We start from the raw sequence: 27,516 nt of genomic DNA on the forward strand, positions 1-27,516 counted from the left end.
CAAAGCCTTTTTGTCATCTACTGGTGAGCTGGACACCCTAACCTGCAGGGTCTCCTTTGTGCTGAGACTTAGGAGTAAATGGACCCACTTGAGGGAGAAATTTTTTCACATCCTGACCTATAACAGCAGACACATGGTATGATCACATCCGCCCATTCTAATTTAATGTTTATAACTGTATTATTGTGAAAGCCAAAGACCATTGCTATGGGAGTCATGGTAAAATCCAACCGAAGTCAGTTATTTCTTTTTCTAGTTGTGGTCAGCTGAGTTCAGCTTACACTGAAACCTAGAGACTTGATTTCTTGCAGAGCCCTGATCACAGAAGGTTAGACAATTAGTGGAGATATTTAATGTTCCCATAAACCTTTTGCTCCATTGCGTAGGTTTGGAATCCAAGTAAAAATAAAAAGGAAAGCCATCCCACAGATTCTCATCAGTCACTTTATTGGACCCAACAGTTAGTCAGGAACATAGGCCAGGTGGACACTGCACTCGTGGGATTTCAGACAACACTCCATGTGGCTTTCAGAACTGGCTGCAGCCCAAATTTGAGGGCTTAGCATTCAAGCATTAGAATTCACACCTGTTATTCAAATGATCAGAAAGCAGATCTCACTCTCACCCACATAGAGGATGGGGAGATGGAGAAAATGGATGAAAGGGAATGGGGCATATAGGCTTCCAATTATAAAGGGAGTAAGTTGGGGGGTGCCTACCTGACTCAGCTGGTACTGTATGTGACTCTTGATCTTGGGGTTGTGAGTTCAAGCCCCACGTTAGGTGTAGAGAATGCTTAAAAAGAAAATCTTTAAAAAAATTAAAATAAAATAAATAAGTCAGGGGAATAAAAGGCACAGCATTGGAAATACAGTCAATGATATTATATATTGTATGGTAGCTACCCTTGTTATGAGCAGAGCATAACATACAGAGAAATTGAATCACTGTGTCCCATCGTATACCTGAAACTAACTTAACATTGTGTCAACTCTAGGCAAATAAAAATAATTAAGATATTAGATGACTGATGGATTAAAAAAATAAGACTCATCTATATGCTGACTACAAGAGACTCACTTCAGACCCAAAGGCACAGAGCAAGAGTGAAGGAATTAAAAAGATATTTCATGCAAATAGAAGCAAATAAGAAGGTAGGTTAGCAATACTTCTATCAGACAAAGTAGACTTTAAGACAAAGACTGTAGCAAGAGACAAAGAAGAGCACTACAGAATGATGGAGGGATCAGCTCAATGAGAGAATAAAATAATTGTAAACCAAACAAAATATAAAGCAAGCAAATTTTAAAAAACCAGACTCTTAAATACAGGGAACAAACTGGTGGCTACTAGAAGGGATGTGGGTATTGGGTGGGCAAAATAGATGAGGAAGATTAACTGATGCAAACATTTAGCTATAAAATAAAGAAGTCAGCATAGGGAAGATAGTCAACGGTATTGTAATGACACTGTATGATGACAGATGATGACTTACCATGGTGAGTACTGCATAATGTTTAGAATTATTGAATCACTACATTTTACATCTGAAATGGAAACAAAACATGACATGGTATGGCAATTCTACTTCAATATACATTTTTTAAAAAGAAAAAATAATTGTATAGCTCATTAGCGGTCAAATATCAGCTTGGGGACAGAGAGTAGTTTTTGGCAAGATTTACCCCGACCTGCCTTCAAAAAAGGGAAGATAGAAAAATATCAAGTACTGCATAGAGCTAAATTTAAGGTTATTCTAAGGATTAAAATACACATAACTGTCCTTTTGTCTATGAGAAATGCTCACATCAAATAGTGGTTATAGCTTCTTAATGTCTTTACTTTCTAAAACAAAAAATTGGCAGTCTTATGTTCTATTCCTGCACACACACACACACACACACACACACACACACACACTTCCGTTAAAAAAAAACTTGCTGGTCCTTAAAATTCAGGAATGTAGAACATCTGGAGAAAAGAAAATAGTATGGTGTCCATGTTGTAAACCAGCTGTGGGATCTCAGGCAAACCACTGAGATTCTTTGGTCCTTAATTTCTTCATCAGGAAATTGGGGGTGAATGGGACCAGTGTATCCACCAAAGGAGAACTTGCTCCTGGCTTGCTAACATGAGTAAAGTCAAGGCTTGGAATCTCCCGTGGGTCACACACATAATAAGTAATAATTTTTTAAAGACTTTTTACTGATGGAAATTAATTAAGTAAAATTTCTGATATCCATAACATTGAGTAAGTCTAGTCAAGAATTTTTCACAATATACAACTGTTGGGGTTTTTTCTTTTCTTTTTTCTCATACTGCCTGTGACAACCTCTACCCCCACCTCACTTTGCTATAGCTAGTCCTATTTTGTTTCTTAAATGCCAAATGTGCAGACACTGGCACCAAAGTTTGCATGCGGAGGCGTAGCCCTGTCTGTAACCTTCCTGGCTGTCCCACTCTCTGCCCAAATTGTACTTGGGAGATGGTGATTAATCAGCCCCCACAGCAGCACTTATAGCACTGGCCAGTTCTCCCCTGCTGCAATCAAGAGCTCATAAATCTAACAAGGTAAAGGACAGAGGGCAGCCAACAAACCCCTTTCGGAAAGAGCTCGAAGTCTCAAGGTGAGATCTCTGGGAGTATTATGGAAGCAATCCTGGCTTCAGCTTTTTGTCTAGCTAAAGATTCATAATCCAAAATTGGCATCTAAAAGTGTGCTCGGCACATGCCTCAGATTTCCAGCTCTCCAGATCCCAGAGCAGGAGTTCACTGTGAAGTTTAATAGCCTTTGAATCTCTAAGGCTACAGTATCTTGAGAAAGAGCCCAGGAAACAAGATGCAGTAGGTTCAAATCGACTTACCAGTGGGTTCTGCTGCTTACCAACCATGTGACCTTCAGCAGTTTACTTAATCCGATTCAGGACCAGTTTTCTTACCATGAAAATGGGATACAACAACGGCTTCAATGTTATGATGCCTAGAAAGCTCTTAGCACAGTATTGGGCATATAGAAGGTATTCAAAACATGTTGTTATTGTTACCTCAAGATCTGTATGTTACAGAAGTTCTCAAATTTTTGGTCTCAGTACCCCTTTATGCTTTAAAAAACTTGGAAGACCTCAAAGAACTTTTGTTTGTAAGGGTTATATCTATTGATATTTACCATATTTCATCTTAAAACTAAAAAAAAGTCTAAAACACAAAAATTCAGAGCCCACATCCCATTAGCCACCAGGGGAATGACGTCATCATGTGTCATCTAGGTTCTGGAAAACGCCACTGTGCACTGTAAGACAATGACAATGGAAAAAGCAAAAAACAGCTTAAGATGATAGCTTTGACCTCATATCACACATTGAAAACCATGGGCGTATTATATTCTTCTCTTTTCTGGCAATAATATAATTTAAAACTCCCCACCCCGTGAGCTGTCCTGCTCATTCAAATGTCATCAGGCAAAGAAGCCAAGTCTTTTAATAAGCTATTCACAATTGGTGCCAAGAGTTCTCCTTTCTATTGTAATCTGCATAATTAGGTCTATCATCTGTCTCATTTCTTCTAATTCTCTTCTTAGCAGAAGTGGAAAACATCCAATAACAGTAATAACTGCTACTGTATATGGGGCACCAATATGTCAGGCACTGTACCAGGAGCATGAAAACCAAGTTACCTGATTTTATCCTCACAGTCACTCTACAATGTACCCACTGTTATTTCAACTTTACAGTTTTTTTTCTGAGGAAACAGAAAAGTTAAGTAACTTACACAAAATTCTATTAGTAATTGGAACACTCAGAAGGAACCCAGACCTCCTGGATTCTAAACATGCTCTATAATTTATGCTGCCTCCCTGGCTCACTACACAAACACTTCACAGTTGTTTTGTCTTCTTATTTTCTAAGATAAATGTAATAGCAGTGGTGGAGTCATAATCTCTTCTTTTTAAAACAAATGTAATTCACTATCAAGTTCTCAGCTGCCATTTTTGCAGAAATTGACAAGCTGATCTAAAATTCACATAGAAATACAATGAATTCACAACTACTGAAACTATTTTGAAAAAGAAGTTGAAGGACTTCATACTTCCCAATTTCAAAATTTACTACAAAACTACAATAATCAAGACATTGTGGCATTGGCCAAATGATAGACACAAAGGTCAGTGAAATAGAATTGAGAGTCTAAAAATAAAATTAGATTTTCAATACAAATACCAAGACAATTTAATGTGGAAAAAATAGTGTTTTCAACAAATGCTGCGGGAACAACTGAATATGGACTGCAAAAGACAGAAGGTGGACCCCTACTTCATACAATATTAAAAAAAATTAACTCAAAATGGACCAAGACTCAAATGTAAGAATTAAATAAACCACTGGAAGAAAACATAGGAGTAAATACACAGGAATTTGGATTGGGCAATGGTTTCTTAGCTATGACACCAAAAGCACAAGTGACAGGGCTGCCTGGTGGCTCAGTCAGTATAGAGTCCAACTTCCACTCAGGCCATGATCTCATGGTTTGTGAGTTTGAGCCCAGCATTGGGCTCCCTGCTGTCAGCCTGTCAGCCTGATTCTGAACCTTTGTCCTCCTCTCTTTCTGTTCCTCTCCTGCTCATGTTATCTCTCTCTCTCTCTCTCAAAAAAATGCACAAATGACAAAAGAAAAAATAGATAAATCTGGGTTCATCAAAATTAAACACTTCCATGTTTTAAAGGAAACCACTAAGAAAATGAAAAGACATCCCACAGGATGGGAGAAATGTTTGCAAATCATAAATAAAGGATTGTATCCAGAATATATAAAGAACTCTTGCAATTCAACAATAAAGAGACAAATGGCTCAATTTAAAAATGTGTAAAAGATGTGAATAGACATTCCTCCTAAGAAGATACCCAAAAGCAGGGATACCTGGGTGGCTCAATTTGTTAAGCAGCTGACCCTTAATTTCTGCTCAGGTCATAGTCTCATGGTTCATGAGATTGAGCCCCACATCAGGTTCTGCACCGACTGCGTGGAGCCTGCTTGGGATTCTCTCTCTCCCTCTTTCTCTGCCCCTCATGAGCTTTCTCTCTCACCCTCTTTCTCTCTCAATAAATAAAAATTTTAAATTAAAAAAAAGAAGACAGACAAACAAGACATGAAAAGATTCTCAACACCATTAGCTATCAAGGAAATACAAGTCAAAACCACCATGAAACACCACTCCACACCAACTAGAATGGCTAATATAAAAAATAAAGCTAATAACAAGGGTTGGTGAAGATGCAGAAAAATTAGAACTCTCTTATGAACTCCTGGTAGGAATATAGAAGGATGCAGCTACTCTGGAAAACAACTAGACAGTTGCTCAAAGGCTAGAGCTTTCTCATGACTCAGCAGTTCCACCCATAAGCATATACCCAAGAGAACTGAACACATGTTCACACTAAACTTGCACATGAATGCTTGTAGCAGAGTTATTCATAAACAAAATTGTCCACAAATATTCATCAACTGATAAATTGTTGTATGACTTCATTTATAGACTATGTCCATATTAGGCAAATCCATAGGGACAAAAATAGACTAGTGGTTGACAGGGGCTGGGGGGAGAGGTGATTGAGGGGTGTCTCCTAACGTGTACCAGGTTTCTTTTTGGGGTGCTGAAATGGGGTGATGAAAATGTTCTGAAATTAAATAGTGGTGATGGTTGCACAACTTTGTAAATATACTAAAAACTACTGAATTGTACACTGTTAAAAATTTTATGGTATGTGAAATATATCTCACTAAATCTGTTATTTAAAAGATATTAAATGCTATCCTTGAATTGGCTTTTATATAATTTCATTCCTTCTGTTTTTCTTGACCTTCTAGCCCACCCCAGGCAGTGAATCTGGAAACAAGTTATTAATTTTATTTAGTTGAAGTAATCTGTATTGCTAAAGGCTGAAGAAATACAGTTTAAACCCAAGAAAACCATATCATAAATTAAAGCTAGAAAGTACATGTAAATAAAACCAGTAATGACTCAAGATTTCAGCTCGGGAGTGTAGGCGTTATCCAGAGGAAATGTGTTCCATGGGTGGGGAAGAGATGGGCCTGCTTTCCACGGGCAGGGCTGAACCATTTTAAGCAAGCATAAATAAATGCCAAGTCCCCAATTTTTTGCCTTCATGTTGTTGTTTTACACAGACCCCAGTTTCCCCCTGAATTCACCCATTTTCTGTAAGCTCCCCGAGAAGTTGTTGAAGGCAGCTGATACCCAAGAGCCAGCGCCAGAGTCCTGCCTTCTGTTAGCAGCCTGGGACCTGCTGAAGAGCCACGGACCTGCCAGTCTCTCGGATACCAGCTGTTCCCCAGGACTTCCCGCTGAGGCCAGCTCTCCAAGCCAGCAGTCTGGGAGCCAAACACTTCCTGACACTGGTCAGAATCACAAAATCTGGGAAAGTTGAGCAAGTTCATTTGGGAAGGTAGAATAACAGGAGAATGAGATAAAATGAGACATTTGGAAAAATGAAGGAGGAAAAGTCCAATTGCCCAACAGACTCAAAAGTTGACAGGTCGTAAATACTCTTGGTATGCTTTCGCCCATAAAAAATACTGCAGATTCTTTAAACCTGTAACGTTGAAGCTAATCTTTTCAAAGCAATAGCAAGATCAAGTTTAGTGTTTGTGCAGGGGAGAGGTAATAAGGATGGGAGAGGGTGGTTAGTGGTGATGTTCTTGTGTCTTACCATTATTTCTAGTACAGAGGCACCCATATTTGCTCTAAGAACTACCAACAAAAAGGCAAGCCAAGAAATTAGAGAGTAGTAAAAGGTTTCCAAGCCCCACCTCTGGCTTCTAAACAGCCCCAGCATTCCTTATGGGAAAAGCATCATGTCCCACTTTGGGAATGTTGATGTTCTGACAAAATCTGAGCCTCTCAAAGTGCAAATATTTTATTGTCCATGAAAGGGACATTCGTTAAATGAAAGCCAAAGAAAGGAAATAGGCAAAAATTCATGAAGTGCAATGAGAATTAAAGAGATGGGGAAAAAATAAATAACTCTGACCAAACACCATTTTGCTGACTTAACATACAAATAATCAGAAACATACTGTGCAGATTAAATCTCCCTTTGATTTTGAATAGGCAAAGTGTTCAGCAAAACTAAACCCAAAACAGCAAACATGTATGGGATTTTGCCAGCCCTCAAAATAGCTTAAAAAATTTAAAAAGCTTAAGATTTTGTTTCTCCCAAAATATCTAGATGCCTTCAGGATAACAATTTCCCTTGCCAACGGTGACTAACATAAGCGAAACTGGGAAGCCAAACTTCTCTCCCTATCCAAATCTGGATCCATTTACTGTGAAAGTTTTCACTAACCTTATTTAAACTATTTTAACCCATTTGTTTATAAATGTAATGTTTTTTAAAAAAGATAGAGCTTCTTTTATGAACTAATACTATGTACAAGTCAATACCAAAAAAAAGATGATATAAGTTTCCTTCTGGAGAGGAGAAAATTTGTGAAAAAAGTTGACTAGAGCCCATATGAGTCTCTTTGGTCAAGATTCCACTTGCCCGCACTCCTTGAAAATTCCCTTGATCTAAGTCACAATGGTTCATGCCTGAGCATGCACAATCCAGTCCGTTCTGCCATAATGCATATTTTTGTAATATACTATTTCATATGTGATTAAGAAATAATGGAATAATGTATGTAGGAGTTTCATGGACTCATATGTGGTTTGTCCTAGCATGTTAAATCAAACACAACTGAACACTAAGTACATTGACAGTACTGAACGCTGTAGACCACAAAGGAGTACAAGATGTACAAGATGCTCACTCACCCTACATTCTTCCTCTTTGCTCAGTTTGACCACATGCTCCTTATAACAAAGGCATATTGCTCTATTCTCCCCAAGCTTTGTGCATGTTGCCCCTGTGTTCACAACTCAGCAGGCTTTCTTTGCCTTATAGCTCCTTCAATCAAGCCACCTTCATCTTTTCTTAGAGGTAAAGTCCCATATCCTAGTAGTATTTCTATTTTTTTTAGAAACAATGTCTTTAAGATATGTTAGTATTTTTATGACAATTATTTGTCTTGTCTAGTTGCAAAGGCACAAAGGTAAAAGTAAGCTCTGTTCTTTGAAGTGCTCAATTTTGCAGAACTCAACGTTCTTTGGAATGACATGACATGTCATGACTCACATGACAGCAAAAACCTCTGCACCGGTGAAATAGAATGATCATTTGCCTATTTATCTAGGATGATATCTAATTTTGTTGTAGAGAATCCATGGCATTTGTTGGATTGTTTAACTTGACACTTTGAATTTCTAAGTTAACTAAAGAAATCAGATTAGTGCCTTTCCCAAGTTTATTTTGTAGTGCACATTTGGTCAGGTGAAAGAAGACAAAACAAACAGATGAAATTTGCTCTCTCCCCCTTTTCTGCCAAGAGAATTGGTAAAGTGCTGGGGAAGAAAGGGCAGATAAAGAGCAATCCAACAATGTGTGTTGCAAATTATCCTGGTGAATTTGGAATATTCCTAAGTACAACATCTAGAATATTGATAGTTTTGCAGCCAAACCTCTAAACTGACTCAGCTATTAAAAGGCACTGGCAAGTTTTTTCCATGAGACCTAGTTTAGTCTAGTTTAGCTAATAATTTGGAATTCTGCCTAGTTGGGGGGTAAATACTGCCTCCAGCTCTTTCATTGACAACAGTCCAGAGTGGATTGGGAGTTTGCCAACAACAGTGGATCTGAGCTGAAAGGGCATCACCAAACACCCCTTGATATCCCATCATGACTCCTGACCCCCCAATGACCTTTTGTTTCAAGGGATCACAGCTAACACAAACTTGGAAGGCAAGGAAGGCAAAGCTACATTCATATCTAAGGAAGTCAGTGATCTAAAGCTAGTGGCACAACTGTCTTCAAAACATCAGTCCTTCTGAGGAGCGGAAGTGTGGTTCTGTCCCCCTATAAATGCAAATCACGTGCCTTACCCCTCGAGGGCCTATGCCCTCAAGGGAGATGAAGCAGACACAGCTCTGACCAGCAAGAAGTTTGCAATCTCCTGTTCAGGAAGTGGCAGATATTGACACATATGCATCCACCTGGCATGAGCCTGAGAATGGGCACTTCCTTACATCTTACCCTCCAGGGGCTTTGCTTGCCTCCCCTACAGAGTGGGTACACACTACACACACAGACACACACACAGACATACACACACACAATCTCAACCTGATAAGTAATGCATAACTTGCCCAGTTTCTCTTTTTCTCCAGCCAAAACTGGTCCCAGTTATTGTTCTTCATCTCAAAAATGAGGAAATAATGTCTCAAAAACACCAGGACAGAAACCAGGGTCTAACTCCAAAGCTTGTGCTTTTCCACAGCATAGTGTAACTTTTTGTTATCTGATGGCCCAATACGTGTATTGGTGTATAATAGATGTATATAAGATTCTATGCCTATTATATTAGATACATATAAGATACTATGCCTATTACATTAGATATGTAAGATATTATGCTTATTAAAATAGATACATATAAGGCACTATGCCTATTACATAGAGGCCTTATACATTATATAGGCCTAATATATTAATATATTATATATTGACTATTTTTGTATACTATATTATATATTGACTATATTGATATGTATAAATAATTGGTATTGTGTTATATAATATATATTATATATTAATATAATTATATATTACATATTAATTTATATAAAAAATGGCCTAATATATGTGTGTATGTCTATGTATACACATACAACTTATGTATGTATAATATATGTATATGTATATATGTATGTAATGTGTGTATATAGTTTGTATATAATATATGTACATAACATGTGTATATATATGTGTGCGTGTGTGTGTGTGTGTGTGTGTGTGTGTATTAGGGCCATTCTTCCAGGTAGCTGTCCTCCATGTGATGACTCAGTGTCATTACCCTGGACTGGTAGATGTTTCCATACTTGCTAAAGCAGGGAAAGAGGTTGGGGAGGTGAGCACCACCAATGAAAGGTCTTTTCTGGGAACTGACATATGTCACTCCCATTCATGTTTGTTGGTCAAGGCAAGTCACATGGCAGGTCTAACTTCAAGCAGGCAGAAATGACAGTCATCCTAGATGCCCATAAGCAGAGGGACACCAGACACTGATGAAGAATAGGAACATGTACCACACCACTCACCAGTGATAAGTGGAAGGATAGTGCAGTGACTCAGAAAGGGAAGTGGTAACTTGCCAACTCTACTCCTTTTCCTTTGTGTTAATAAATGAAAGCATCTGCCCTCCCCCCCAAATATTACAATTTGTCTCTAGGCTTAACCCACCATTTATTCAGGCAATAATGGCAAGCCATATACTGACAACACAATAAAAACCACAACTAATATTTAGAGAGTGTCTTACAATTTACATAACATTTTTATACATATTAGCTCTATCAGGCAACATGAGAAGTCTCCCAAAAAGCTTTGAAATGTTCCTTTCCTTCGGATTCTCACAATTTGCTATGAAATAAACACCAAGGGTTAGACTGAGTGCTAAATCTAAATACAAAGGGATTTGAGGAGAAAGTGGTTGGTGTGAGCCCAAAAGCACACAGAGGTTCACAAGAGGGCAACTTGAGACCACAGTACAAGCTGAGCCCCTGGTCTTCTACATTCTGAAGTTTGCCAATGGTATCTTATAAACCAGAAGTTGAACAGTGATGGTCTCGGAGATGATTCTGGCCCCAGGATATATTTAGTTTGTCCCACAATTTTAATAAATGAATTGCCATTGAATTTTCTTTTAGAATTATTGTGCTTTGTGCTTTATTTCTTGAAATGCATTTCCATTTTACAGAGACTTTGAAAGACGTTCACCCCTCTTACCAATTCTCTCACCTCCCTCCATAGTTCTCAATCTTTAAAAAAAATTGTGTAATACTAGGCTTTCATTGCAAGCTAGTGCAACTATTTTTTAAATTAAATCCTTGTATAATTTTATTTAAGTAAATAATTAAATAAAGATTCTTTATGGTTCCAGGAAGAAAATAAGCAGAGTTGACTGTCAGAAGAAAGCCTAAAATTTTTCAAAGGATCAGGGAAAGAAGTTGTGACCTAAGACCAACCATACTTTAAATCCTGATTGCATTAAGTAAACATGAGGCATTCTTAATTATTCCAACTTTCAGGAAACTTCACATGTATGAGACAGTCAGAAGTAAGCAAATAAGTAAATAAATAAATAACTAAAGTAAAACTATTTGAACATAAAATTCAGTCAGTCAAAAGATAAATGTAGGAGCGCCTGGACTTAGTTGGTTAAGCATCCAACTTCAGCTCAGGTCATGATCTCATGGTTCGTGAGTTCGAGCCCGCATCAGGTTATGTGCTGACAGCTCAGAGCCTGGAGACTCCTTCAGATTCTGTGTCTCCTTCTCTCTCTGTCCCTCCCCCACATATGCTCTTTCTCTGTCTCTCAAAAATAAATAAACATTAACAAAAATTTTTGGAAAAAGATAAATGTAAAAAAGAAAAGGCAAGGATTACGTTTAGAGTACAGAATGTGAATGTTACAAGATTTGACAGCAATTGACATTTTAAAATTGGAAAATTCCACAATTCCACATAAGAACTCAGGCTATCCAGCTTCTATCCTCTATAGCACTGGCCACCCAGCCCCATTGGTATACATTCCACAGAGCATGTGCCACTAGAGTGCACAGACTGTCCCGGTGGGTGAGACCCTCTCTGCGAGGACATGGCTTCAAGTCGCCTTCCCCAGGTCGACCTCACTGATGTGAATGGCCTCTGTAAGGCTTTTGCTCACAGTCCCTCAAACAGACCAGCAGCGGAACTGTGTCAAAAAACAAATTTGCAGTTTCATTTCCATTAACAATTTACTAAGTGTTCACCTCTGGCCCTCTACAATCATAGTCAACCTAAACCACTCTTCCACTCTTCCACCAGATGCCTGCAGGGCTCATGACTACCTCCTGCAACTCTGTCCAAATATCTCCATTTGATGGGCCTACCACCAAGCCCCTTGACCCTTGGTTCCTGCGTTCTTTACAGTAATTCATTGTCCCACTTCCCAATCACTCTGTAAGTTCTTTATTGTCACAATTACTGCTTATTCTCTGCCCCCTCCAGACCCCACTGATGTGCAATAGAACTTCCACAAAACCATAGATCTTTATTTACTTTATTTAACCAGTGAATCTCAAGTTCTTGGGATAGTCCTATCACATAGTACATGCTCAGTCAATATCTGTAGAATGAATGAATGCCCCAAATTTACTTCACATAAGATCTCTATTGTTAACATTTTACTGTTATGTTACTTTAATGTACATTCTGCTACAGAGACAGATATTGCCATTATTACTATAAAAAATCTTAATACATTTACCATCACTTAAAAAAGGATGCTTCGTACATTTGATTATTAAGCATTTTTGCATATATCATCTCTCCTGAGTGCCAAAACAAGTCCCTGAGGCTGACTAGAGTGGTAGGCTGAATAGTAGCCCCGAAAGATATCAGGTCTCAATCTCTGGAGCCTGTAAATATTCCCTTATACGGCAAAAACTTTGCAGATGTAAGTTAAAGGTCTTAAAGTAAGGAGAGTACCATGGGTTATTAGGTGGGCCCTAAATGTAATCACTGGGGTCCTTATTAAAGGGAGGCAGAGGAAACTTGACACATATGGAAAAGAAGAAGGCAATGTGACCACAGAGGCAGAAACCAGAGTGAAGGGTGACAGCCTTGGGAACTACTGTACATGACAGCAGAACTTCTTCCAGGAGACCCTGGGAAGCAACCCACCATGATTTACAACAGGAAAAACAAACCGAAATCCTTGCAACTCATGGGTAAAAGCAGTGTGGTGGGGTGGGAATGACTTGAAGGAGAAGCTTCTGGAAGAAACATGCCAGGCTGCTCCTGTCACTCATAGAGTGCTCTTGGGAAGACCTGGGCCTCATCCCTGGGCCTCAGTTTCCTCATGATTCACAGGAAAAAGTTGGGTCACATCCCTGGGTCTCAAAGACTCCCAACTTGGGGGTTTCATGAGGGCTGAGGGAGCCCCCCAGGAGGTGTCAGCCCTAGTGCCCCTTTGATGGCTTCAATCTGAAATGCCTCTTCCTCAGATTTCTGTCCTGCACTTCTGTCCCACCTTTCTTTTCAACAGTTGCCTCCACAGCTCAAGTTGAGTTTGAAAACCGCTGCACCCATCATCACTAAGGCTGCACCTTCCAGTCTCAAATCTCTGTGGTTCTAGGACTCCACATGGAACAGCAGCAACCAGTCCACTGTTGCTGTTTGTCCAAAGACAGGGTCCCAGTTAGCAAGACAGAAAGAATCTTTCCAGGAGTCAGAAAGCACTTAAGGGGCGTTAACTGGCAAGTCATTTCACCTCTGTGGTCTGTGTCCACGGCACGTGGGAGGACTCTGTTCACAGACCCTGGGTCACAGCTGTTTTATCATAAAAGTGACCTTAGCCAGCCCTCATCAGTGGCCACTTAAGGATGAGGCACTGCTCTGGGGGTGCACAGAACCATCAGAGTCCTCCTTAATGCTTGGGCAGGGCCTGGGGCTCCTCAGCTCACACAGGCCCATAACCACTCTAGCGAACACACAACCAAATCCAGACAGCAAGCGGCCCAGACCAGGAAAGCATACCTCCTCTTCTCATGACCAGGCCTCTCACATCAAAGAGAATCTGTTGGCTTCCCTTTAAGTGATGGACCCCGACACTTCCGTGGCCATTCTCTCCGGTCTACTCAGACACTGAGGAGAAAGTATATGATTAAAACCAATCAATGCATTATGAAAATGAATTGAGCAAACCATAATTTTATTGGTTGTGAGGCCAAGTAATAAAAAGGTAAATGTGAACAGGTGTGCCGGTTAATATCCCTGGATAATTGAGTAAGTATGGTAACCCCCGAGAATCTGCCACTGTTCAACTCATACAATTTAAACTGCAGAAAGTAGAAAGTGCAAAATATGCACACTTTTAAAACTCTTAAAAAAAAAAGCTTATTATATGGTCCCCACCTGGGCCATGATTAAGCACTCATTATTGCAGTAACAATGGCTCCATTGTTTCCTTTTTTATCCTAATAACCATATTTAAATTACAGAAATTTTTGAGAGCTATAACCGTAATGAAACTGGGGCCCAAAAAGGTTGATTGGTTTTCCCAAGGTCACAGAGGGGCAGAGCCAGAGCAGCCTAAAACACAGCTCCAAAGTCTCAAACCAGTAATTGCTCAAATACACAAAACAAGGGGTCATTCACTACTGTCCCTACTCTTGAGCTTATTCAACTCAGTGGCACAAAGAATATATGCAGCAAACCTTATTATCTATAATAGTCTGGGTTCTCTAGGGAAACAGAACCAACAGGCTAATAAATACACACACACACACACACACACACACGTGTGCATACAGAATCAGAAAGAGAAAGAGAGATTAAGAGATTTTAAGGAACTGGTTCACACGTTTGTAGAGGCTTGGCAAGTCCAAATTCTGCTGAGGTAGGCCACCAGGCTGGAGACTAGAGGAAGAGTCATAGCTCCAATCCAAAGGCCATCTGCTGGCAGAATTCCTTCTTGACCTGGAGAGGTCATTCTTTGTTCTATTAAGGCCTTCAACTAATTAAATAAGGACCAGCCACATTATGGGGGATAATCTTCACCCATGGCCACCAATTTCAATGTCAACATCATCCAATGAATGCTAGCACAGAAACATCCAGAATAATGTTTGACCAAATATCCCATGGCCTAGTCAAGTTAATACATAAAATTAACCATCATATTATCTTACCAAATGCCTAAGTCTCCACTCCCTCGCTTGTTTGGAATTAGGAATATCCCAAGACATTATAGGAGGAGTGGGCAGCAGACAGGGGGTGTCTATATGGGGTAACCAAGAAGAATTCATGCAAAATCATGGCATCACTGATGGTAGGTGACCTATAGATGAGATGCTGGATACTGGTGAAGTAAAGTTGCCACCAGGATTCATGCAGCTGGGATCAAGTATAGGGGGTGAGGTCCTCAGGAAAGGAAGTTTCAGTTTCTCTAGAGCTCCTGGGCATGCAAACAGTGCAGTTGTTTTGGTTATCAATTATTGCAAAACAAGCTATTGAAATTTAGTGGCTGTCTCATACCAATAATCATTGTATTATTCCTCAGGATTCTCTGATCAGGAGTTCAGCTGGGGTATGGGGGATAGTTTGCCTTTGTCTCATATGATGTCTCCTGGGGCTTCTTCACTCAAACTTCTAGTGCCTCCACTAGAATGGCCCAAACACGTAGAAGCAGGCTGAACCATCTGACAGGCATCATAGGTCAATGGCCTTGATTCTCATTGTTGGGTTCTTTGGTTTCCTCCATGTAATTTCAGGGATTCTTCCTCTCCACATGCCTCTCCACATGGCCTCCCCATGTGATCTGTCCAGTAGGATACCTACATTTATTATATGGCAGCTCATAACACCCAAGAATGCACTGCAGTAGCTGCCAGCCCTTCTTAAAACTGAGGTCCACAGTACCTCTGTATCATTCTATTGGTTAAACCAACTCACAGTCTGACCAGCTCAGATCATATTCAAGAGGCAGAGACAACACAAGTGTGTGAATGCCTTGAGGCATGGTTCATCGAGAGTCACAAAAGTGATGAGACTTCATCATCCATGACAGTCTTTTGCTAAATCCATATACCCACACAAGTCTTCCCAGGGTGAGAATCCTCTTCCTTGGGCAATATCTCTCAGCTCTGCTCCAGTCTCCTGGATACCCCTCTGTAATTCCTCTTCTTCTCCCCCATCCTCTGACCTCATTTTTGCCTTAGAGATCTTGCCCTACTTCCAAAGGCATTTGCATCTCAAGCTCACGGTTCATCTAGCTCTTTCATACTCGATTGGATGGCCCATTATACCCTGAAATCTCCCTCAAGGCAGAACTAGTTTCCTTCTCCTCAAGAGTCTACAAGATTTACTACACAAATTTTCCAGAAGGTTTGGGGCAGGAAAGGTACTGTTTTCCATTTTTCTAATGCAAAAACAAACAATGGGGGGAAAAACAACAAGTGGATCGATCACCTTTTTTCAGAGACAGGCAAGTAGGGTGGCTAAGACTGCTCACATCAGGGTTAGATTATCACGGACCAGCCAGCTCTGTGTCCCCACCAATAAATGGGAACGGTCCATCCCAGGGGGCTTCAGGGAGGATTACATGAGTGAGAGAAGGAAAAGTGCTTAGAACTCAAAGCACAGTAAGTGTTTGCTCCGCTCACATCAGACAGTTGTGTCTCATTCACACACATCAAGCATTTTCCTCAAATTCCCGGTGTGATGAGCAGGTAATTCAAAGAGATAGAATTTCTAAGATATTACTCTTAATTCTTTTTCTGGGAAAAGGAAGCTCCAACAAGATGCAAAAACTGCTTGGATCCTTCTCTTAGAGAAGGAATATGACTCAGTATCAGGCTGTCCCCAAAACGTCTAGGTATTGGGTTTCAGAGAAAACATACTTTGGGGTATTTTCAACAACAACAATAAATGTATATAGAGATATGTACACATACAACATTAATGATAGGTTTTCAGACTTGCTCCAGAAATGTGTGGAAGGCCTCATGCACCCAGGATGCAAGCGGACAAAATAAGTGTAGTTCTGACCTCCACATGCGGGTTCTCCCAGCCACTCTTCCCAGCTACCTACCCAGTCATGGGCCCCCTGGCTCTGAGTCACAACCAGTGGCCGTCCAGGAGGTGGAGGTGGGAGCTAAAGAAGGTGAAGCGAGAAATTAGGGTCCGTAAGATCCCCCTGGGGAGAGGGTAAACTTGAATGAAGCTCCACCACCCAAGTCACTTCCCTGCCTGGCCTCATTCTCCTCATCCTCAGACTAAAGGTTAAGCTGTTAAGACACAGTTTCTTAACTTTCTCTTAAAATGTCACTCTCTAGACAGACTTTTTAAAAATTTTTTTAAGTTTACTTGTTTTGAGAGACAGAGACAGTGCAAGTGGGGAAGGGGCAGAGAGAAAGAGATAGAGAATCCCAAGCAAGCTCCACGCTGTAAGTGCCAAGCCCAGTGCTGGGCTCAAACCCACGAAACCATGAGATCATGACCTGAGCCGAACCATGAGTCTGAAGCTTAACTGACTGAGCCACCCAGGGGTCCCATAGACAGACTTAAAACAACAACAACAACAACAAAGTCAGGGGCACCTGAATGACTCAGTCAGTTAAGCATCTGATTCTTGATTTCAGCTCGGGTCACAGATCTCATGGTTTGTGAGTTTGAGCACTGCGTGGGATTCTGTGCTGACAGTGAGGAGCCTGCTTAGGATTCTCTCTCTCCTCTCTGCCCCTCCCCCAGCCACAGTCAGTCTTTCTCTCTCTCTCTCAAAAACAAATAAATAAACTTAAAAAAAAAAACATAGTGAGGTGTGTCCTTTCATTTTTTCTTGTCTCCATGGTTCCAGAGCAACCATATTCTTTAATAGGTCTGACCTCCCATGGGACATGGGATTTGTCAAGTAGACAAATCCACAAGCAGTGGCCCAGGGGCCTATCAGAAGCCATTTCGTAGATATCCTTAGTTCATGCTTATGTCTTCCAATCCCCATCCTGTGCTTGTGGCTGCATAGACCCTGCCCTGGGGGGCTTCTCCCAGCCCCCATTTCCTTTGGAAGTTACTGATGTATGTGTGTTCTCTACTTGTGATCTTCTGCATCCTGTGGCTCAACCCCCACCTTTCCCTGACCAACTGGGCTCTATCCCCCACCCGCTTCTCAGGCCCCCATTGGCCTGTAACCCCTCTCTGGCCACTCCAGCCCTTCATGAGGTGAAAAGAAGGATGAAAACAGGTCACATTCTGGGCACCAGCCAACCAGATGGCCATGCAGTTGACCAAAGTTCCAACACTCTTTCTTCTTCTGAACTGAAGTGAGGCCTATGAGAAGATCCAAGAAGGCTTCTACACAAGCAACGGATTCCTAAAACAGCATCTTCAATCTTCAATGGCAGATGTCATTTTTACAGTACCTCGAAGTTAAGATTACATTTAATTATGTGAATTGACTAATTTCTGTTTTATAAATGAATCACAAACATTGGTTTTATTTCTAAGTAATAGCTAATGAGTTTCATAGCAATCTTTTCACAGAACCAAGAAGAAGCGATGACTCACAAGGATAATAAAACAGGGTTCTTTCACTTGCCTTGGCAAAGCAGATAGTCTCCATAAGTCAATTTTTCTGAATTACCATGTGTTTTGTTTTGTTTAGCCAAGAAAATAATCTGAAAATGAACACAGCTATGGGTCTTGAGCCTCTCTAAGGCCCACAAGCAAATCTCTCAGTGTCCATATTATGTATTTTTCTCTGAAGAGTCTCTAAGACTTTTTCCCTCTCTTTGGGGTTATAAATGATTCATTTACTTTTTTCATCTTTGACATTTTTGTGTTGAACATAGTTTGTCCAAAGTCATTTTAAGTCAGGGAAAACTGGCTTTTTTTTCTTAGCTTTTTGGATTTCTCTGGGAGACCCCTTTAATCAACAGGAAAATTGGGGTTCACATATCAAAGGCAAGATAATACAGTAAAGCTAGGGTATATGAAACAGCTGCAAAAATGGGAATAAAAGAGGGGAGGAGAAACTTTTAAAGACAATCCAGGAAGATAAGTCATATTTGGAGATGGTGGTAAAAATACAGAGAAAATGAAACCAGTAACAAAGTTCAGTTTTGTACAATGCAGCATGTTTTTCACAGATACTCTTTCTGATGCCTGGGTTCACTGCATCTAACTGAAACTTCCTGCTACTATTCCCAACATCATTATCTTAAGGGCTTTTTGACAGAATTCCACATATGAAGGCATATTTAAAACAAGTTCATCTTCATTTCTTCTCTTGTGTCTATGCTGTATTCATGCAACTCTTCAGAGTACTGACTTGTGTACTTTGACTTTTCTCTCTGTGTCTAAAGTGAAAACACTTCTAATTCTGATCACTGAAACAAGTGAACAATTTTATGTCACGATCTCACCTTGACACCATCTTGTGCTTTGTTTGTTCCTCATTCATTCAGCTAAGGCTAGAGGACTCTGCTATTGATAGGCAGTACGTCAAGTATGAGTCTGTGGCTTCTGGAGCCAGACTGCCTGTTTCGTACCAGCTCTGTGACCCTGGGCAGTTCATTTGCCTCTTTCTGCCTCTGTTTCCTAGCTACAGAATAGGAATGATGATGTTCCCAATGTTGGATATTCCCAACATTACAAGATCATGATGAGGTTAAATGAATCAGTACTTACCACAGACTTTGCACATTGCAAGCCATCAATAAACATTAACTATTACTGTCTACAACTAACTTTCATGTGGTTCTGGATACTGCTGAAGGGAGTGCAAAGAGAAAAAACAATATTCTTTACCTTCCCTGGGAAGATGTGTCACCACCCATATCACCGAGTTTGTGCTTTAAATCAGTGCAGCTAAATGTTTGTATTGCCTGTTATCATACCTGACTTTATAAAATTATAGTGCATTCAGAAATCTGGAAACTTTGTGCAAAAGTAATTTTGCCTTTATTCCTTAATGTTAATGTTGGAGCCTGAATACAAGCACCAGGTCCCATCTCTATCTTTATTAAGGAAATGGCTCCGCTTTGTGGAATTATTGAGCAATTACACATACTCCCCCTCAAGTTTAAGAGTAGAAGTCCTGCTTGCGATGGTCAAGGACATCAATAGCTAAAGCCATTTAATAGCATTATATTGGGTTTAAGTTTATTTTCCCAAAGATTTATTTCACCAACCCAAACCCATTACAACCTTGTACAATTGAGATGTTCTATCAGAAAAAAGAATCAGTGTTAAGCTGTACCAACAAAAGGCAAAGATGTATTTTAACTTAAATTAAAATGACATCCATTCACCTAAAGGTGTTTGCAGGCATCAAAGTGGATTACACATTTAATTCGAAGTATACTTTAAATGTCAATCTGGGCCCTTCAAGAAGCATCTGAGCTCTGGTCAAATGAGTCTACTGACTGTTAGAAAATCAGAGGCAGCAATGAAAGAATCAGCTATTATACTTTTCCATATGCCAAAACAGGTGTGGAGATTATTGCGACTTTCCATATTTGAATTGGCATTTCATAAAGTTTTTGCAGGGTCTTCCAATTATTGACTATGTGAGATATGTAATCAAAACATGCTCTCCAGATTTCCTTGTCTTCTTTTGTGATATTTGGAGACTGGTCTAGATGCCTTTACATTTCTGGAAGTAAATAGAAACGTGTGTGTTTTCTCGATGTGTATTAGTCGATGTGGAATTCAGTCTTGCAACAGTGATGATGGTGTTGGTAGTGGTGGTGGTGATGGTAGCTAACACTTACACAGTACTTACTATGGGTCAATCATTGTGCTACATACATCACATGGATCATATCATACTACCCTCACCATAACTCTTTACAGTAGATGCTCTTATTCTCACTTTACAGATAGGAAACAGCCCCTACTTTCATGACAATTTGCCAGAGGGCTAGTAACTCATGATATAAAAAAAATCTCAACCCCATAGCTTCGATTATAATAACCACTGCTTTAAGCAATAAAACTGGGCTTGGCTCCGTTTCACTTCTGAGTTCCTGAAGTCACAGAAGGAATCTCCCTATCCTCAGACCTAATTTTATTGATGACAAAAAAAAAAATAAAAAATCACACCACTATCCACCCTCTACCAAATTTTGCCCACCATTAATCCTAATATACTTTTTTTTTTTTTTAATTTCTAGGAGAGAGAGAGAGAGAGACAACGTGAGCAGGGGAGGGTCAGAGAGAGAGGGAGTCACAGACTGAAACAGGCTCCAGGCTCTGAGCTGGCAGTCAGCACAGAGCCCGACACGGGGCTCAAACCCACGAACCACGAGATCATGACCTAAGCGAAAGTCGGACGCTTAACCGAATAAGCCACCCAGGCGCCCCAATCCTAATATACTTCTAACAATAGCTATCATGTCAGTATTAATTGGAGGATGAGGAGGGCTCAACGAAACACAACTGTGAAAAGTTGTGTATCCTAGCATACACTTCAATCGTCCATATAGGTTGAATAACAAATATCATACTATATTATCTTACAATAACAAATCTAAACTTAGCTATTTATGTCACTATAACACTCGCCACCTTTATAATATTCATACACAGCTCTGTTACAACATTATCCCCTAACATGAAATAAATGCCCCTAATCACCTCACTCATTCTGATACTAAATACCATTTCTAGGGAGCCTTCCACCACTCTCAAGATTCATCCCAAAATGAATAATCATCCAAGAGTTAACAAAAAATGGCAAGTAAGGCACTGAGCTGCAGCTGGAACCCTGCTCCTGTCTCTAACTACCAAACAATTCTGCATTCTCCCTAACAATTAGAAACAAAAATTTTAAATTGTATGTGAACATCCATTTGTAGAGTTGAAATTAATAACACTTATTAATAAGCCTATGATGGAACACCTGGGTGGCTCAGTCAGTTGAGCATCAGACTTCAGCTCAGGTCATGATCTCATGGTTAATGGGTTCGAGCCCCTTGTTGGGCTCTGTGCAGAGAGCTCAGAGCCAGGAACTTGTTTGTTTCAGATTCTATCTACCTCTCTCTCTGCCCCTCCCCAACTCATGCTCTGTCTCTGTCTCTCTCTCTCAAAATTAAATAAACATTAAAAAAAACAAGCATATGATTAATGAAAATGAAATCTTATATAAGAAAACGTTCCAAAAAAGATAGATAACAAATAAGCCCATTAAAGCATGTTCAACATCATTAATCATGAGGGAAATACATATTAAAACCATAATGAAATACCACTATGTATCTATTAGACTAGCTAAAACTCTTCCTTAAACTTGACTATAATGTGTGCTGAAAAAAAGTAGAGCAACTGGCAAAACTACACATTGCTGGTGAAAATGCAAACTAGCACAGCCTTGGGGTTCCTGGCTGGTTGCCTCAGTCGATGGAGAGTGAGACTCTTCATCTCGGGGTTGTGAGTTCAAGCCCCATGTTGTGTATGGAAATTACTCAGAAAAAGAAAATAAAATATTTTTAAAACTAGTACAACCTTTTTCAAAAAGCAGTTTGACTATTACAAAGTTAAATTTTCACTTATCATATGACCCAGCTATCCCACTGCTGGGCATTTTACCCAAGATATTGAAAATACTGGTCCATACAAATATCTGGAGGCAAAGATTTATAGTGGTTTTCTTCATAGTCACCAAAACCTGGAAATAATCCAAATATCCATCAACTGGCAAATGGATTAACAAACTGATTCACAATCACACAATGGACTGACTACTCCTCAGTCGTAAACAGAAACAAGCCACCAGTACGTGCAACAACCTGGGAAAATCTTATGTGCATCATTATGCTCAGCAAGCGAAGTCTGTTCAAAAGACTACATACTCTTAACTTTGACTTTATTCATGTGACACCCTCCACAAAGCAAAACCACAGGGAGAACTGATGGGTGGTTGCCAGAGGTTGGGGGTGGAAAAGATGCAGTGAACTTCTTAGGGTGATGAAAATGTCTGCATCTTGATTATGGTACCATTAATCATTTGTTCATTATAATGTAACGTAATATACTACAACCATATGTTAATTATACCTCAACAAATCTGACATGAAAAAGAAAAAGGAAGGAAGGGAAGGAGGGAAGGAAGAAGCAGTAACAAGAGAATCAATGTGTGGGGCACCCGGATGGCTCAGTCCGTTGAGCGCCTGACTATTGATTTTGGTTCAGGTCATGATCCCAGGGTAATGGGATCAAGCCCTGCATCAACATGAAGCCTGCTTAAGATTCTCTCTTTATTTGCAAATGACATACCAGATAAAGGGTTAGTGTCCAAAATCTATAAAGAACTTATCAAACTCAACACCCAAAAACCAAATAATCCAGTGAAAAAATGGACAAAAGACATGAATAGACATTTCTCCAAAGAAGACATCCAGATGGCCAACAGATACATGAAAAGATGCTCAACGTCACTCATCATCAGGGAAATACAAATCAAAACCACAATGAGATACCACCTCACACCAGTCAGAATGGCTAACATGAACAACTCAGGCAACAACAGATGTTGGCAAGGATGTGGAGAAAGGGGAACCGTGTTGCACTGCTAATGAGAATGCAAACTGGTGCAGCCACTCTGGAAACCAGTATGGAGGTTCCTCAAAAATTAAAAATGAACTACCCTACGACCCAGCAATTGCACCACTATGTATTTATCTAAAGGTTACAGGTATGCTGTTTCAAAGGGGCACATGTACCCCAATGTTTGTAGCAGCACTATCAACAATAGCCAAAGTATGGAAAAAGCCCAAATGTCCATCAACAGATGAATGGATAAAGAAGATGTGGTGTGTGTATATGTGTGTGTGTGTGTGTGTGTGTGTACAACTCAGCAATCAAATATATATATAGTATTACTCAGCAATCAAAAGGAATGAAACCTTGCCATTTGCAACAACGTGGATGCAATTGGATGCTGCTACACTAAGTGAAATTAATCGGTCAGAGAAAGACAAATAACATGACTTCACTCATATGAGGAATTTAAGATACAAAACAGATGAACATAAGGGAAGGAAGCAAAAATAATATGAAAACGGGTGGGGGGACAAAACATAAGGGACCCTAGGGGCGCCTGGGTGGCTTAGTCGGTTAAGCGTCCGACTTTCGCTTAGGTCATGATCTCGCGGTTCGTGGGTTCGGGCCCCGCATCGGGCTCTGTGCTGACTGCCAGCTCAGAGCCTGGAGCCTGTTTCAGTCTGTGACTCCCTCTCTCTCTGACCCTCCCCTGCTCACGCTGTCTCTCTCTCTCTCTCCTAGAAATAAATAAAACATTAAAAAAAAAAACACAAAAAAACATAAGGGACCCTTAAATGTAGAGAACAACCTGAGGGTTGCTGGAGAGTTTTGGGGTGGGAGGGATGAGCTAAATGGGCAAAAGGCATTAAGGAAGAGACTTGTTGGGATGATCACTGGGCATTATACATAGGGGATGAATCACTGGATTGTACTCCTGAAATCATTGTTGTACTATGTGGTAACTTCAATATAAATTAAAATATAAATAAATAAGAAAAGAAAGAAAAGCATGTGTTACTGCTTTAAGCAAAAAATAATAATAAGATTCTCTCTCTCTCTCTCTCTGCTCCCTCCCCTGCTCATGCAGGCATGATATCTCTTGGTCTCTCTTTCAAGAGAGAGAGAGAATCAGTGCAGCAAAGTGCACTGCTTAAAAGGATGGGCACAGGTGTAGACTTCCTGAGTCCAAATAGGGCTCAACCTCTGTGGGACTTGAGTTACAATACTGAGCCTCTCTGTGCCTCAATTTCCTCAACTATAAAATGGGTTAATAATGCATCTTACAGTGTCTTTATGAGGATTAGCTTAGTTGATATTTTTAAAGCACTTAGAGCAGTACCAGGTATGCAGTAGGATCTCAGTGAATAGCGCACCATGAATGATCAAGCTATAGACTATAATACAACCCACTCACTGGGCCAATTATGCCAACTGTCAAGTGGGCAGAATCAGGCCTTATTAAGCCATCTGCCCTGACACTGTTCACTAATCTAAGCCAGTAATGGCCATCCAAGTCACATCCATTTCAACCTCCAGAATATACAGGTAAAATCCTACCTGATTTTCACTGCAACAAGCCAATCCCTAAACCAGGATCTCTGCAAGCACCAACTCTCATTGTTGGAACCCCAGATATAAAGCCTAGGGAAGTAATGCCGACACTCCTATGTGCAGCATTTACAGTGTCACTTAAGTCCCCAGACCTCAGTTGATTGTGAGTAGTCTCTCCAGCAGCTGTCTATGCTCCTCCCACCCTCTTATAAGAATACTTCAAAGCAGTCCCATGAGGCAGAGAGAGATCAGCCCATGCAGACGCTGGTCTTACACACACATATCCGCCCCTAGTGCCACCCCGCCTCCCCTTCCCCGCCCCGGCCCCTACCAAGGATAAGCAGTCTCTTCAAAGTAATCAAAGTGAAGCAGGAAAGAGGGGGCATCAGCAGGGGATGCTACTGGCTGCTGGGTCTAATGAGATCACCCTTCTAAAGGCCAAACTACAAGGCAGTTAATCCTAAGGGAGAAAGTAGAAGGTTCTTCCACTGGTCTCTGTGTCCCAGCACCAAAGGCTTGCCTTATGGGCATCGACTCCCCCACACATGTACACTGAGCAAGTCTCTGATGTGCCCACTTCTCAGTCCTGGACTAGAAGCCAGAGGCAGGGATCAGAGACAGGAGGGAAGCTTGTGCAAAATCACTGGAGCTCTTGCTGAGCTGGTCACCATGTCAATCACCAGAAATAACAGGTGAGACCAACAGGTTCTAAGCTGTACATACATAAAAAGTATCTGAGTTTCCCCAGCCCAGTACTTTCACTCCCTGGCATATGTTGGTAGAGAGAAATCATACAGGGACACAAGTGCTAAAATTTTATTGTATTATTATTAAGTTACAGTGAAGAAAAAGTTGAAGGAGAAACAGGAGGAGGCAGTGGAGACTATCTGAACTCCTAACCAACCATTAGTATGAGAATGGATTATCAGTGTGTGGTATAACCAGAAAATGAAATACACAACAGTGAAAGTGAATGAATTAGTACTGCAGGTATCAACATGCACAATCTTAGAAGAATTAGAATCACTAAAGGATTAGCAAGGTGACTGGATATAAGAGTAAAATGTAAAAATGAATTGCATTTCTCTATAGCAGCACCAAATGGTTAAAAATGCAATTTTCCTGGGGCACGTGGATGGTCAGTCGACTGAGCATCCAACTTCAGTTCAGATCATGATCTCACAGTTCATGGTTTCAAGCCCCGCATTGGGCTTGCTGCTGTCAGCGCAAAGCCCACTTCAGATACTCTCTCCTCCTCTCTCTCTGTCCCTCCCCTGACTCTCTATCTTAAAAATAAGTAAAACATTATGTAATTTTCCCAGCAGATATACTTATAATGGTAACAAAATTATAAAATGGAAGTAATTCCCATATTTGCTTACCTTTTATAATGCTGGCTGTCAACGAATATGGTCTAAAGATATCCAATCCAGAAATAAACATGTATATTTTTATTTCACATGAAAATAAACACTAGAATTAAAATATATGTAATTAAGAAAAATAGATACCAAGAGAGGAGAAGAGGGTGTAGTGTATGTCAATAACAAAGAATGTTATTCTTCATGACAGAGGTCAGAATGCAGTCCCAGACAAAAGCAACAGCATCACCTGGTAAACTGCTAGAAATGCAAATCCTTAGCCTCGTTCCCAGACCTGCTGAATTAGACACTCTGGGCTTATTTTAAAAACCTTCAAGAGGTTTCTAATACACACTAAAATTTGGGAACAACTGCTTTCCAATGAGGACACAATAAACACTGTTTAAATTTACCAATCAAGAAAGAGGTATACATACACAAAAATAAACTCAAAATGGATAAAGGACCTGAATGTGAGACAGGAAACCATCAAAACCCTAGAGGATAGAGCAGGAAACAACCTCCTTGACCTCAACTGCAGCAATTTCTTACTTGACACATCCCCAAAGGCAAGAGAATCAAGCGCAAACATTAACTCTTGGGACCTCATTAAGATAAAAAGCTTCTGCACGGGAAAGGAAATAATCAATAAAACTAATAGGCAACTGACAGAATGGGAGCAGATAGTTGCAAATGACATATCAGATAAAGGGCTAGTATCCAAAATCTATAAGGAACTCCCCAAACTCCACACCCGAAAGAAATAATCCCATGAAGAAATGGGCAGAAGACATGAACAGACACTTCTCCAAAGAGGACATCCAGATGGCCTACAGACACATGAAATGATGCTCAGCATCCGTCTTCATCAGGGAAATACAAATCAAAACCAAACTGAGATACCACCCCACGCCAGTCAGAGTGGCTAAAATGAACAAATCAGGAGACTCTAGATGCTGGCGAGGATGTGGAGAAACAGACACCCTCCTACACTGCTGGTGGGAATGTAAACTGGTGCAGCCCCTCTGGAAAACAGTGTGGAGTTTCCTCAAAAAATTAACAATAGAACTCCCCTATGACCCAGCAATAGCACTGCTAGGAATTTATCTAAGGGATACAGGAGTGTTGATGCATAGGGGCACATGTACCCCAATGTTCATAGCAGCACTCTCAACAGTAGCCAAAACATGGAAAGAGCCTAAGTGTCTACCAACTGATGAATGGATCAAGAAGATGTGGTTTATCTATACAAAGGAATACTACATGGCAATGAGAAAGAATGAAATCTGGCCATGTGTAGCAACATGGATGGACCTTGAGGGTGTTATGCTGAGTGAAATAAGTCAGGCAGAGAAGGACAGCTACCAAATGTTTGCACATATAGGTGGATTAGTAGGAACTTAATGGAGGAC

General features: G+C 40.3%; 1 long non-coding RNA gene across 1 annotated transcript in view; it reads right to left on the reverse strand.

The window, feature by feature from the left end:
* Positions 1-487: 487 nt before the first annotated feature.
* Positions 488-27,516, reverse strand: part of LOC144219549 (uncharacterized) — a 37,656-nt gene continuing 10,627 nt past the window's right edge. The window contains exons 2-5 of the long non-coding RNA XR_013331447.1: positions 13,689-13,796; positions 1,496-1,547; positions 720-809; positions 488-586 (exon numbers count right to left, since the gene is read on the reverse strand). This is a non-coding gene — a long non-coding RNA (uncharacterized LOC144219549). The remainder of the gene's footprint in view (positions 587-719; positions 810-1,495; positions 1,548-13,688; positions 13,797-27,516) is intronic.

The sequence above is a fragment of the Crocuta crocuta genome, unplaced genomic scaffold, assembly GCF_008692635.1.
Source record: "Crocuta crocuta isolate KB4526 unplaced genomic scaffold, BGI_CrCroc_1.0 scaffold99, whole genome shotgun sequence".
Classification (NCBI taxonomy): Eukaryota; Metazoa; Chordata; class Mammalia; order Carnivora; family Hyaenidae; genus Crocuta; species Crocuta crocuta.